Genomic DNA, 11,904 nt, shown 5'->3' with positions numbered 1-11,904 from the left:
TAGAAATGAATCATAGAAGGATAGCCAGAAATCCCAAGGTATCTGAAGACCAAATAACACATAAGGCAAAGAAGATGTGTCAAAAGAAATTAAAAAGCATTTGGAACTAAATGAAAGTGGAATATATATATATTTTTTTCCTTAAAAAGTGGGAACTCACTGCCAGCAATGACAGAGCTAAGGCATGACTGGCTCGGGGGTGATGTCGGGAAATTTGAGGGGCATCAACAGTGGAACTGCTCTGGTGTCTCAGAGGGCTAGACTCGGTTGGTCCCTACATCTCCTCTTGCCCTCCGAGAGGTAAAGCAGGGGCCTCTGAGAGTTGGAAGAATTGGAGTATGCTGGAAGAAGCAGGAGCTAGGGGAACTCAGGCAGCTAGAAGAGCATGTAGGAAGGTCATGGGGCTGAGAAGAAGAGTGCACTAGAAAAATGAAAAGGCTAGTGTGGCTAAAGTGCAGAGAGGAGGGTGGGAAACGAGGCTCTCTATGTTTGGGTAGAGAAAAGGACAACAGACAATGGGAGGGGGTGGGTCTCATCTAACCAGCGGGGGGAAAGAAACAGGGAAAGGCCCTAGCAACTCACAGAGGGGCCGCTGGCCTCCCTCCTTGATGTGGGCTACCTCCCAATTTGGGTGGGTGGGTGGGTTAGGGTGGGGTGGTTAGTGACAGAATAGCCCCGAGAAAAGGTTAAACATCACTGGAGACTCAAATTGGAAGACAGACCTGTGTTTGTAGTCTCACCTGGTACAAGTAAGTTTCATCAGAGATTTACTCCACTCCGAGGATGCTGGGTCGGGCCTAATGTTCTGGGTGGGATGCAGCCAGTGCCAAGAAGGACTCTTTTCAAGGAAAATGTCCCCAAGAAGTAGGTCTATTGGAATGAGAAGTTCACCGAGTACCTACATTCACCTGCCTGGCCTGGGGAGTCCGGGGAGAGGAGGCTTCCACAAGCAGGCTTCAATCTTTGTATAGGAGTTCTTGTCCAGGGCAAGATGCTTCACAATAGGAACTTGAGTCCCATCTTCTTGGAGGAAGTTGAAAAGGGTGGGATTTCCTGTCTGAGTATGCAGATTTACTGAAGGAAGACAGCAAAAGAAAATTAAGGTATTAATTTGTGTGTCTTCCTCCCCATGTTGTTGAGTCCTCTAGCTCAAGCAGATAACTGAGTTTTTAATTTCCCTGTTTTAGGGTCATTTGTGTGCTCTAAAGCAGAACTTGCTCGAAAGCAACATCTGACTATGAGAAAAGCTGAATTTTCTGGTGACTCAGTGGGGCGGAGGAAAGGGAAAATAGCAAGAGGAATTTCTAAATTCCCAACCTAGGTCAAGGTGAAGGTGTGTACATCCCAAAGACAGAAGAAACAAGTGTACCACTAGGAAACCAGGTTCCTGGGGAGGTCCCAAGATCTCAGAGAGGCCGGGCATATGCTGCATTTAGGAAGGTTGGAGCCTAGGGCCAGAGCTATCTCTGAACCGGCAGGGCCTGGAAGCGGCAGACGCCCTGGACTTGAAGCTGAAGAAGTATGTCCATGGTAACCAGTAGGAACATAAGACCCTGGGATATTTTGGCAGTGCTTAAGACCTTGGGAAGGTGCCTTGGGGGGAGGGTGAAATGAAGCCAATAATAACTGAGACTGGATATCCCAACAATCTCATGGGATGGAATCTTAGGGTAGAATCTGTTAATTTAGATAAAAATTTAAAATGTGTTAAATTTTGCATGCTTGAGTGAGAGACTAAGATTCTTGTCCATTCGAAGGAGACAACTTTGCCTGCTGTGTGGAATGCATTGTAAGGAGGCAAGCCCAGAAATGAGGAGGATTTGGAGGCTGTTGTAGTGTCTAGGCAAGAAATCGTGTGGCCCTAGATCGGGGTGATGGGAGTGGACTTTGGGGGACTGGTAAGGTAAGAAGTGGTGTCAAAATTTTTTGGTACCTGTGATGGATAGACACCTAAGGTGGCCCCCGATCCCTGCCTCCTGGTATCTATGTCCCTGTGTGATCCCCTACCCAAGAGTATGGGCAGGACCTGCCACTTTCTTCTAACTAACAGAATACAGCAAAAGTGATGGGATGTATATGATTATGTGATTGTGTTACTTAAGACTGTAAAGCTCATCTTGATTGAGTTGCTCCCTCCATTGCTGGCTTGGGGAAGGCAGACAGCCATGCTGGGGGACCCTACGTGGGAAAGAACAGGGAGATGAGGGCAGACTTCAGTCAACAGCCCCAAGAAATGGATGAGCTCAGTCCTATAAACTAATGGAACTGAATTCCTCAAAAGCCTGAGTGAGCTTGGAAGTGGATCCTTCCTTAGTCAAGCCTTAGATGAGACCACAGTCCTGGATGACATCTTTTTTTTCTTTTTTTTTCTTTTTTTTTTTAGAGAGAGGCAGAGAGGGGGGTGGTGGGAAGTGGCAGAGAGAGAATCCCAAGCAGACTCCATGCCCAGCTCGGAGCCCAACGTGGGGCTCAGTCCCACAACCCCAAGATCACGACCTGAGCCGCAATCAAGAGCCAACAGTCAGACGCTTAACCGACTGAGCCCCTGGATGACATCTTAATTGCCACTTTGTGAGACCCTCAGCAGAGGACCCAAATAGGCTGTGCCTGTAAGCCAGACCCCCAGAAACCGTGAGGCAATAAATGTGTGTTTTTTCCAGCAACTAAATTTGTTACATAGCATAGTTCAGCATAATACCCTGTTCTTAAGGGCACCTGTCACCTGTCTCTTCCCACCCACAGGCAAATCTAAAGGCCTATATAAGAAAGAAATCATTACTTTCTATTCACACACTTCCTCAACTTGTTTTTCTGGCTGATTCTAGTTGTAGCCTCTCTGCTTGAGACCTGGTTTTTGATTTCTCTTTGGTTCTAGTTGGAATGATACCTTCTCTGGACTTTATGTAGGTTTTTGGGCCCATGTTTTTGCTGGACAATGTTTTTGATTCTGCTTCCCTCCCTGTTCCCTCCTTGTACCCCTGTTCCCCCTGCTCCCCACATATTCTCCCCTCCCCCATCACAGTAGTTGCTGTCTTTTTTTTTCTTTTAAAGATTTTTATTTGTTTGAGAGAGAGAGAGAGACAGAGAGCATGGGGGGAAGGGAGAGAGAGAATCCTCAAGCAGACTCCTCGCTGAGTGCACAGCCCCAACGTGGGGCTCAATCCCACCACCCTGAGATCATAACTTGAGCCAAAAGCAAGAGTCAGATGCTTAACCGACCACGCCCCCAGGTGCCCCTAGATGGTAGTTTAGACAGACGATAGCTTAGACACCAGATCGAAGAAGAGGAAGTTAGAAGTTACAGTACTAGTTAAGAGGGTATTTGTAATAGCACTTGTGAGATGACTGGAGGCAATAGGAATGAAGAGGAAGAGAAAGATTGCAGACACCCTTTGGAAGTAATATTGACAGGCCCAGGTCAAGCTGAGTGGTAAAAGAGCAAAGGTCCTAGGTGATAATGTGTTAATGGCTCATAGCGTGGGTGACTAGGTTGAAAACAAGATCATAACCGCACTTGGAAGAGTCTACCCCTCACTGATTCCTTTTAAACCAAGATGGCACGCAAGTGAACCTACACTAGGAGACATCTGAAAAGCGGGAGCACTTAATCTCTAGAATTCCTCCTAGTTCCACCACTATAGCTCTGTCACTTCCTAGCTATATATCCCAGCAGCTACTTACCTTACAGAGCCTCCATTTTCTCACTGGAAATGATAACGGCACATACCCTAGAGTGTTCTTGAGAATTAAATGATGCGTTTCGTATAGAGTGTTTGGCACAGAGCTCGGCACACAGGAAATGCTCAAAATGCACCAGTTTTTATTACTGAGATGTGCTCCCTTTGGCCCCTTGTGCTTTTACCAGTTTCAGATTTCCTGCTGCTTTGAGAGCTCCTTTCTAAACTCTATGTTTCATCTCCTAGTTTTCACAGAGCTCCTAGGTTTGGCTTTTTCTTGCTTTGACTTTGTTACTCATCTAGGCTTAGGACATGACTGCCAGTGCCTGGCCATAGATAAGGAATCCTTCTGCCCCTTTCTTCACCTCGTGTTTCAGCTGGGTCCAAGGGACCGAATGCCCAGGCCTGCTTTTCTTCTAGATCTGCCAACAGAGAAATCTATACAGCAGACTTTTGAAAGGCTTTGGGAGGACTGTAATTTTAAATACATTTGAGTACATGATTTCTCCTGCAAAATGCAGCAAAGTGAGTTTTAAAACTTTGTGACTGCTTTAACTCCTTCGTGAAATTTTAGAAATGCAGCTTCAGTCTTTTTTCTTTTTAGATTTTTACCACTTCAGAAATTGACCGTGCCTGTGATGATGAACAGAACAACAGGATTGGACTGCGGTGTGGATTTTGCGTGGTTGGGCAGGTCCACTCAAGGGTCAAGTGGCTCTTCCTCTCACATCAGCTCATTATAATTCTAATCCATGCCTCAGGGAAATTACCAACTACTCAAGTTCTAGATATCGAGTCCCCCCCTCCCAAAGAGTCAAAACAGTGAATATTAAATCCACGGCTGATGAAAGTCTATTATAGGCTCATTTTTTTTGATGATGTCCTGGAAGACAGCGATATCATTCACAAAATACGACAATACTGTGCTGAATGCACAGAGTGTTTAGAAAGAACTCATCCCTGATTTAAGCCATCTTTGAGAGTGATTATTTCGTATGCCATATTTCTAAATGCCGAGCTGATCTGGTCTTGCAGTGTCTGAACAGACAGAGTCTGGGGCAGGTTTTTTGCCATTCAAACTTACAGTAGAAATGAGCTTTGAGGACATTGAAAGGCAAGTAAAAGAAACACACCTGAGTGTTAAACAAGTGGTAGGAAACGTCTCTGATTCCCCCTTTTCCCTCTCTGTCTCACTCGCACACGCACACGCACACGCGCGCCACACTTACAAAGCCTGACCCACGAGGCCATAGGCTCTCCTCCCTTCCTGGTGTCACAGTCCCTTTCCTTTGGCCACTCCCCATCGCCAGTGAAATTTCTGGGGTTCTGCAGTCTACACAGCGGGCAACTGTAGAGTGAAGATGTGGCGATTATGCGGCTTTATCAATGAGTCTGTCAAAAGATGGAGTTGTTCTTAGGGGCTCCTTATCTGAAATTGAGCGACATCCAACTTACTTAAATGAAGTTGGTTGATGTGAAATGTAGTTCAGGTTTAGGCTTCCCCGGAATTTCGGTCAGTCAACTTCAAACAAGGTATGGGAAGTGAAGGAAAAAAAAAAAAAAACCAACACTCCTGTTTCCCGTGGCACACCAAGGACGCTACCTTCCGTTAAGTGACTAGTGGAGCTAGTGGGTTATGAGACTGTGATTTGTTACCTCTCTTAAAATTGCATGTGGCTGATAGCCAATTCAATCAGTCTTAATCCAAAAGAGTTGGTTTATTGAGAGGATGCAGGATGGCCCACAGGCCTGAAGAGCTAGCCTCAGGAAGGAGGCAGCTTCAGCCATGAGGCTGAGATCAGAAAATGCGCACAGAAAGGGATCTCTCAAACTCTGCCTCTTCTTTCTTTTCGTCCTCTTTGGTGCAGGGTTCATTGTCTTAGGCATTGTGCCACGGTGAGAATTTGGCCGTTAACTCTAAGGCCATATTCTTCCAGCATTGGGACCACAAAGGAAAAAAAGGGGGGGCTTCCCTGCCAGCATCAGCCAGAATAATGCTGGGCAAGGCCTCTGACTGATCCGGCTTTTGTCATGTGCCCATCCTTGTGAGATAGGGAAACTGAAGGGACTTCACGAAGAACTGCTTTTTTTTTTCTTTCTCCTTTTCCTGCTTCTTTTCTTGCTAGCACCTGCACCCCCACCTTACACATGACTTATAGTACAGTGAATGTAGGTCCTCCTTGTACAGGCCGAGGAGTTATTGATTTTTTTTTTTTTTTTGGACTCTTCCAGCACAATAGATAATATCTGAGGAGTGACCAGTTGAGGTCATCCTGTATGTTTTCCAGACACCTTGAGGCCAAGACCCCTGCAGGGCTCCAGGGCCTAAGTGACTTATGGAGGACACTTGAGCACTCGTCCTCGTTTTGACCAATTCCTAGATGCCTGAGAGGACATGTACACCAGACCGCAATTCTCAATAAAACCCCAAGACCCAAGCAAAGTCAAGACTCACTCTCCTTTCCCAGTTTCCCAGATGTTCTGTCTGTATCTCCAGTCTCTCTACATCTTCAGTAAATTCTGCTCTCACTTCCTCTTGGCTTCTGTTTTATTTCTATCCTACATGAAGCCAAGGACCGTCTTTGTGGGTCCTGCGGGACCCCGTCCGGGTTCTCAGACCCAGGCAGCCTATGTCACTTGGGCCAATCACTGTGGCCAGAGACGGGGGTTGTTATGTTCGTCCTAGACTGAGATTGAGTCATGTGACTGTGCTTTTACCAGGAGGGGAAGAACACATGCTGAACAGACAAAAGCGGGGAGAAAAGTCCCTAGAGACATTCAAAGAGAATAAATCATAACTCGATGCTTGGCAATGTGTTTATGTCACAGAGGTAAACATTCATCATTCTCCCAAGTGCCCCATGCCTCTCATTAGACTTACAATCAATTTTCTAATTATTATTTTTTGTCCATAAAGACATTCAAAATTACTTGATATCTCCTTATAATTGTTTTATTTGTTCAGTTTCTTTTTTTAAATATTTTATTTATTTATTTGACAGAGAGAGAACAAGCAGGGGGAGCAGCAGAGGCAGAGGGAGAAGCCGGCTCACCCCTGAGCAGGGAGCCCAACGTGGGGCTCGATCCCAGGACCCTGGGATCATGACCTGAGCCGAAGGCAGACGCTTAACCGACTGAGCCACCCAGGTACCCCTATTTGTTCAGTTTCAATACAGGTTAATATTCATGGTGAATATTGTGATTGGCTTACTTGGTACGTCTTCCAATGTCGTTTCAGAGTTCCTCACTCCACTGCAGAGTCTGGAAAGCAAATACTTCTTTTCCCAGATCTCCTTGCACCTAGGTTCCGGGTACGCATCAGGCTCTACCGAACAGAACCACTGGTAGGACAGCTGAATTTGAAACTGAGTTTTAAGTGGGGAGAGAGGCCCGGCTTGAGATACTCATTTTGCTGGACAGACTTTAACGTCATGACATGGTTCCAAAGCCAGAACCTGTGCTAGCAGCTGCCCAGTTTAGAAGATGGCTTCTGGGTTGTGGCAAAAGAACTAGTTTCAATGGCGGCCAAGTTCTACATTATGGCTTTGGAATTTGTTCTTGGAAGCTCCCCCTAGTGTGTGTTTTTTAAACGTTCCCAGTGATTACGTAAGTCACGTGAAAGCCGGCAATAAATCCTTCTTCAATTAAATAGCTTGAATGGATTCTATTCTCTGTGATTGAACCCTCACTGATACAACACAGAAATTAGTCTTTAAAAGATCACTGGACATTTTGGCTGTTTCATTCTTCTTTTCCATCTTTTTGATTAAATGCATACTAAACACAAAATGAGGTTGGCTTTATTGTTGCTTTCAGTGAACAGGTGAATTGGAAAGTGATCACAGTCACTGATAAGGGGTTTGTTGGATTCTTAGGGAACACCTGCTATTATTCAATATGCCTGTGTCAGAGATCTTCCATTTGCCTCTCCAGAGCCACAGAGCACGCGTGAACTTACTGGGTAAGAAGTTCTCACCCCAGCAAACTGGCTCACTCACGGACATCTGGAGGCCTTGGAGGCTATAGCTATCCACTGACTCCCCTGCCACAACTGCAAATGAAAAAATCACCTAACCCCAAAGCCCATTTCTTGTTGAATTGTAAAGAAAGAAAACTTGCCTTGATCTCACCCTGTTTGGGGGCTGGGGACAGATTGTTAATTTTATATTACAAAATATCCTCGACTGGAGAGACTATGCAGAACGAAATATATTTCGCTATTTTTCAAAACGGACATAAAATTGAGAAACAGAAGTTAAGAAATACTGTTCCAGGGACTTGGAACCCCAAGCTCTCAAAGGGAAGGAGGCCAGGAAAGAAATGAGAGAAGACAGCCTGAGTACAGCAAGAAAAAGTTCCCAGAGGGGTTGGTCCATTCACCAACTTGTAGCATTTGATGAGTATGAAAGCTTGTGTTTTCTTGTCTTGTTACCTCATTTACCCTCAATTGTTTAAAGATGGGCTTTTTTGGACATTTCATCCAGTCTTGATGTTCTAAGGGTATCGAATAAATGGTCATCTGATTTGGAAAAGCAGAGGGAACGTTTTACTGTGGGGAGCAGCAAATCTTTGGGGCCCAAGCGCCCCTATGTGGTGGCGGGAAGTTCCAGGGGTGGGGGGGCTATCTATATCCCCTTCGTCCTCCGAGGCATCTCCTAGAGTAACCCCCCCCTCCACTAAAAGCCCAGAGGATTCAGCATTCTGCACAAGGAGTCCTTCCAAGGTTCTTGTTTCTTTCGGAGGCGGGCCAAGAGCTCCCAGCCCATTTGCAGAGACGAGATGATGGACACCGCTTGAGTCCAACCGGCGTGGAGCCCGTCCAGAGTTGGTGGAGCCGCGCGCAGGCTGGAGTCCAGCCTCGGTCACTTTCCGGAACACACGCCCGTTTTTAATGTTTTCAACGCCCCGCTGGGCCGATGGCTAACCGTTGAAAAAAAATAACCTCCAAAGACACACTCAGAGAGAACGATCTGCGTTCAGAAAGGAGTGCTGCTTCCCACCTGATCCCCACCCTGTATTGCAACTCCGCTGTTTCCCTTGCGCATTTGCGAATTTCCGTCGGGGGTCCCGCGGTCTCCTTCGCGCGGCCCCACTGCCGGGTTTCTCCTTCCCCGGCTCCCGCCTCCGCCGGGGGTTCTCCCGCGCCGGTCAGAAGGGCCCCGGCCGACGCGCACCTCGCGCCCGCCTGCCTCTGCCCGGGCTCCACTTTCACTTTCTGTTCCGGGGTAAGGGAGGCCGGCGGCAGCGGCGCGAGGGTGAGCCGATTCCGTCGCGGACCCCCAGGTACAGCGTGCCCGTCCCCAGCGCAGCTCTCGGGGAGCGGCTGCGAGGCTGGAGAAGGGCTCTGTCCCGGCAACCTCCTGGTGCCCGCCGGGGAGGCCCGAAGACCCGGGCGCGCGGCGGAGGAGAGTGAGGCGCCGGGACGCCGAGCCGGGGAGAGTCGTGGGACCTGGGCCGGAGTCCTCACGGAGTGCGGCAGGTTTGGCGGCCGGCCCAGCCTTGCTCGGGTCCTTCTCGGGCGCGAGAACGCAGGGGGCGCAGGGCCAGTACGCCTGTTCCGCGCGTTCTCTCGGCCGCGCCACTCGCGGGCAGGCGGGAGCCTCCCCCTCCGTGCTACGCCTCGCAGCTGGGTTCCTGCCAGCCTCCGGGTCCCCCAGCCTCCCGAGTGGCGCCAAACGGAAGGGCGGGGAGGACGGCGGGTTCGGCTGCGAAGGGTACCTTGGGGATAGTTGCCAGAGAAACAAACGTGGCTTTGCATTAACTAGTGGGTTGGGCGTGTTGAAGGATCGGAGTCCATACATGTCCTCAAGATCAGTTCTTTCCTTGCTTCTCCTGTACTTATTACCAGCAATTGTCTTCCCTTCACTCTGGCTCCAAGCCAGAGTTTTATTCAGGTAAAGTTCTCCTATGTGAGCAAATTAAAGTTTCCTGTCTGGGTGCCTTACTTGCCAGGTGGGCCTGCAAGTTAATTTCAGGGAAGGAAAGGAGCAGACCCTTCCTTACCGTTTTCCTGGAGGTTTTTTTTTGTGTGTGTGTGTGTGTGTAGGCCAGGTTCTGAAAGAAATGCTCAGTTTTCTGGTAAATGCCCAGAGCATTTGCTCTCAACTCAGGATGTGGTCAGCAATTAGAAACAAGAACAAAAACCTTTAAAAAATTGGCCAGTGCTTTTCTTTTCCCAAGGATTTGGACTTGTGCTGATACCATAGCCCATTTTCAGGTGGACCTAAATGAAAAAATTCTAATTGGTTAAAAAAAAGTGCAAGTTAATTCAACATTTATTTGTTTGTTTACCAGCAGTAACAACCTACTACAGTGCTTGTTAATTTCATCATTCAGAACATTTTGGAAGGAAGTCTGTTACCTCTTGATGATAGATTTCACATTGAGCAGTGTTCCAAGAAAGGGAAGGGTGAGCTAACCCAGGATCAGTTGCCCCTGCCTTCTTTGTGAGTGGGAAAAGTCATAATCACTAAAGACGGACTAAATAAGTTTCCTAAAGTAACTTTGAACTCTTCCTGGCAGTGAAGTTAGGTACTCCGTTACCACCACCTTGACTGGGAAAGATGCTTTATTTAGTAAAATCAGATGCCAAAGGCAGATACTTTTTAAAACTGTAAAGAAGTGCAGTAAAGGACAGGAAAGTCCTTGAAAGCCTTTATCTCTGTGCTCTAAACATGTGTATTCATCTGTCTGCTGGTAGTTTTCCTTGGATATCTCAGAGATAGCACAAATATTAAATATTTTTAAAAAATGAATCCTTAATTCCCTGTCCTCTCTTTTAAAACTCTCCCATCTCTGGTCTTCTTCTCAGTCAATGGCACCTAGGACTACCCAGATGCTCATTTTAGAAACCTGGCAGCCATTCCGATGCGTTCTTTCAGTCACCACCCCCCACTTCCAGTCCCGCCCAAATGTAGATGTCGAGTGCATCCATCTCTGTCTCTCCCCTCCCCCACTCCCTTGCGTTTTCTCTGGTGACACCGCCAGAGTACAAGCCACCAGCTTACTTTGTCTAGACTAGTTTCTCACTGGTTTCTTGGCCATTCCTCCTGCTCCTTTCTTGATCCATGTAGCTTCTTAAAGTGTGAACTGGATCCTAAGACCTTCCAGCTCAACACCCAGTGGCTTCTCATTGCACTTAGGCTGGGAGCCAAAATCCTTAACAAGTTTACAGGCTGAGTGGTGGTCTGGCCGCATCCGCCTCTCCAGGTGCATCTTTCTGCTGCATGATGTGCCTCGGGTTCCCTGGCCTTCATAACCAGGACTCGCCTACTGTACCTACGAACAAGCTTGTTGTTCCCTCTGTCTGGAAAACTCTCCTTCTCCTTCTTTTCTTAGCTAATTTGAATTTGTCCTTGAAATCAGCTTAAATGTCCTCAGTGAGCCCCCGATGTAAATCACTCTGCCCCGTTACTCTCTTTCAGGAGGTGTGTGTTTTTCTTTCATAGCTCTAATCACGGTTAAAAATTCCTCCCTACCCTGAGCCCCATAAGCGGTTTGAGTTCAAGGATCTGTGCTGTCTTACATTGCTAGTGTCCAGCAAAATCCCTGGCACGTAATAGGTCCTCAGTAAATATTTGGGGAATGAATGATTGAGAATATTTTAACTTAGTCTTTACAACATACTGTGAGAGAGGTATTATTTTCTCAAATTACACATGAAGAAAATGAGGCGCCTGGGTGACTCAGTCGGTTAAGCATCTGCCTTTGGCTTAGTTCATGATCCCAGGGTCCTGGGATCAAGCCCCACATCGGACTCCCTGCTCAGTGGGGAGCCTGCTTCTCCCTCTCCCTCTCCCTCTGCCTGCCGCTCCCCCTGCTTGTGCTTGCTCTCTTTCTCTCTCTCTCTGTCAAATAAATAAATAAATAAAATATCAAAAAAAAGAGAAGAAAATGTAACCTGTCCAAGATCACAGTCGGTGGAAGAGCAAGAACTTTGCCAGGTTTTCTTTTCTGACTGTAAGTGTAATATGTATTATTGTTAATATAGCTATAGTTATAAATATGTATATCTGTATTCTGACATGTATGCTGTCTACCTTACACGTTCCATTGTGGTTTCCTGGCATTATATCCTCTTTTGAGACACAGCCATGGTTCTCTTTGACTCCATCTCCTCATGGACTCAACCTTGCAAAGCCTTGGGTGTGGGTCCCACTGCCAACTCCTTTAGCAGCCTGTAGGCCTGGCTGGCAGCTCAGAACCAGTTGGAATTTTTAGATTTCCT

General features: G+C 47.1%; 1 protein-coding gene across 3 annotated transcripts in view; it reads left to right on the top strand.

Annotated features, from left to right (window-relative positions):
• The first annotated feature begins 8,386 nt into the window (after nucleotides 1–8,386).
• Nucleotides 8,387–11,904, top strand: part of ERAP1 (endoplasmic reticulum aminopeptidase 1) — a 40,174-nt gene continuing 36,656 nt past the window's right edge. Inside the window, exon 1 of one of the 3 annotated variants that reach the window (XM_027605320.2) lies at nucleotides 8,387–8,960. The gene's annotated coding sequence lies outside the window, so the exon portion shown is untranslated. Of the gene's footprint in view, nucleotides 8,961–11,487; nucleotides 11,637–11,904 lie in introns of those variants that run through there. The other 2 variants (XM_027605319.2, XM_027605321.1) reach the window with 2 other exon arrangements.

This window comes from Zalophus californianus, chromosome 5 (genome assembly GCF_009762305.2).
Source record: "Zalophus californianus isolate mZalCal1 chromosome 5, mZalCal1.pri.v2, whole genome shotgun sequence".
Taxonomy (NCBI): Eukaryota; Metazoa; Chordata; class Mammalia; order Carnivora; family Otariidae; genus Zalophus; species Zalophus californianus.
Note: the sequence above shows the minus strand (reverse complement) of the source record. Positions and strands in the feature narration are given on the sequence as shown.